This window comes from Oculina patagonica, chromosome 10 (assembly GCF_052425735.1).
Source record: "Oculina patagonica isolate OP01 chromosome 10, crgOcupat, whole genome shotgun sequence".
Classification (NCBI taxonomy): domain Eukaryota; kingdom Metazoa; phylum Cnidaria; class Anthozoa; order Scleractinia; family Oculinidae; genus Oculina; species Oculina patagonica.
In genome coordinates this window covers 13,199,141-13,201,603 of record NC_135767.1, presented here as the reverse complement: position 1 = coordinate 13,201,603, position 2,463 = coordinate 13,199,141, and positions in this window count along the sequence as shown.

The following is a 2,463-nucleotide window of genomic DNA, read 5'->3' as shown; positions in this document are numbered from 1 at the left end:
GCAGTCTTTACTTGGTTCCTTATTGTGACTGAATACTTTTTGATACAGTCGAACCCCTATTAAGCGGCCACCCATTAAACGGCCACCCCCTATTAAGCGGCCAGTAACTAAAGTCCCGAAAATATTGTCAGTATAATACTGTAAATATAACCCCTTTTAAGCGGCCACCCCTATTAAGCGGCCGCGGCCACCTTTCTGCCGTCCCGATGAGCGTTCTTCTATTGTTTTTACCTCTATTTAGCGGCCAATAAGAATGTAATATACGATATTTAAATTAATTTCCAACAAGCTCAGACCGTGACGGCCGATAAAATCATTTAAACACAGGTTTATTGTAGTCTTCCTGTGATTCCGTTATTTCTCTTCACCTTATTTTGTATTGAAATAATGTAACCTTTTAAAAAGATCTTATGCTAATTTCTGACAAAGCCCTATTAAGCGGCCAACCTCTATTAAACGGCCAGTTGCCATTTCCCCGAGGGTGGCCGCTTAATAGGGGTTCAACTGTATTTCTAAAACCTTCAGTTTTAAAAATGGTTATTTTGTCATAGTTAGGATAAATCCTCAACAGGATTTTTCCTCGAATTTTGTTAAACTTATGATTAATTGGCAATAGGACTTCGTGTCGTCCAATTCTGTCTGTCGCTACGCGGTCGTCCGATTTTGTTAATCACTGGTATGATTACAGATCAAATTGACCGCCACTCAGTCCTATTGCCATTAGTAATAGCTATCACGCTTGTGCACTCTAAATCATAAAGTAAATGCCTTTTTATTTAAAACTTTTAGCATTTAGTTTAATAAAACTTCAGAAACGCCAACAGTAACTTTTATCAGCATGAAAAATAGACGATATAAGCAATATTAACAATTTTTAACTATGACAGGGTAAATAATGGTTTGGTCACTTTGCATAAAATGGTAAATTGCCTGAAACTAAGTTAAGTTGTTTCAAGTTCCTATAAAATTTAATTTAACCTTTTGTTTAAGTCCGTTTTAGGCAGATGTTTAAGTTTATTAACAATCTATTGCGTCTGTTATGGTTTAATTTTACCCTTGGTACAATCTGGTATTTTCTTTTCTCTTCTATCCATTATCATACATCACGATACACCAGAACAAAGCAAAAAATCCAAAATATACCACGGATAAAATTAAATCACAAAATATATTCGTTATGTCCATTCCTGACTTCATTTTTAGTCACATTTATCGTCTCATGATTATTTGCTTACATCAGTAAGATCAAGATGTACAATAAATGCTGCTGTTGGAACCAAACTGGTGTGAATTTTTCTGAGTATTCCGCCACGAGGTAGACTGTTAAACTCAAGAGTAAGTGCGATTAAGCTCTGGGCAATTTTTGTTTATTTTGCAAAAAAATCTGTAACCAGTTTCGTGAGACAAGTGCGCCCGTCCATTTTTAGATCTACCAAATTTTGTCAAGCCTTACCAAACTTCGAATTCAATGGCGCTTCGTCCTGCCTCGGAGCAGGACAAATTTTTGTCAAACGTCAAAACTGACAGATTTTTCAATTGTGCATTTAATCTATATTTGATCTCGCTTTTTAATCTATTTTTGCGCGGCAATTGAGCTGTGAACATGAAATACGGCAAAAATTGTATAACAACCATCAACCCCATACAACTACTGTTGCTCGCAGTCGCTCGCAGATCTTCGTTCCAATGCACCACCTGAACGCAAGTACTCGTGCATTAGCACAATTTTCAAACCGGCTGAGCACAAGTACGCCAACTTTTAACTCCGATCGAGTTTCTGCTACTAGATGCAGATCTTGTTTCTTGTACCCTAGTCTGTAGATGCTGAGGTGCGCATGTCACGCCCGTTCTTTCCTTTGACCTGTATATTGATGTATAGGTCTATCAAAGTATCTTGTTGTCCGTTCATTTAAACCTGCGAAGCTTAGATGTACTTCATCTGTGCTGTTATATGCCGATTTGTTGTCAAGGGAAGGTGAATAATGCGGATTTAATTCCTTGGTACGTGTGTTACGTGGTAAACCATTTCTTGAAACGCCGCCTAACCAGGTTTCTCTCTTGGAAGATATTCCATTTGAGAACGGTCCTCTTGGCTGGTCGTTTTTTTGCAGCAGAGCTGAAGAAAGTGGACTTGATTCGTTGGCGCCTGTGCCGCAAGATAATCGACTCGAGGGCAATCGAACACTTGCATCTCCGTCGAAATCAGGTTTCTCGCTTGAAAGTTTTCGCATTTGAGAACGTTCCTCTTGCCCGGTCGTTTTTCGCTGCAAAGCTGAAGATAGTTGACTTAAGGTCATTGCCCTGTATTGCATTGCGCATCCTTACTGCGTAGAATTTTATGCGTTATTAGCGCGCGGACATAAACAAAATGGCGGCTTTTTTCTATGTGGCTTAGTCTTCGAGAGAAGTAAATTGTCGCTTTCTCGTAAACGAGTCTGGTAGCCTATCAATTTTTTCTCATAT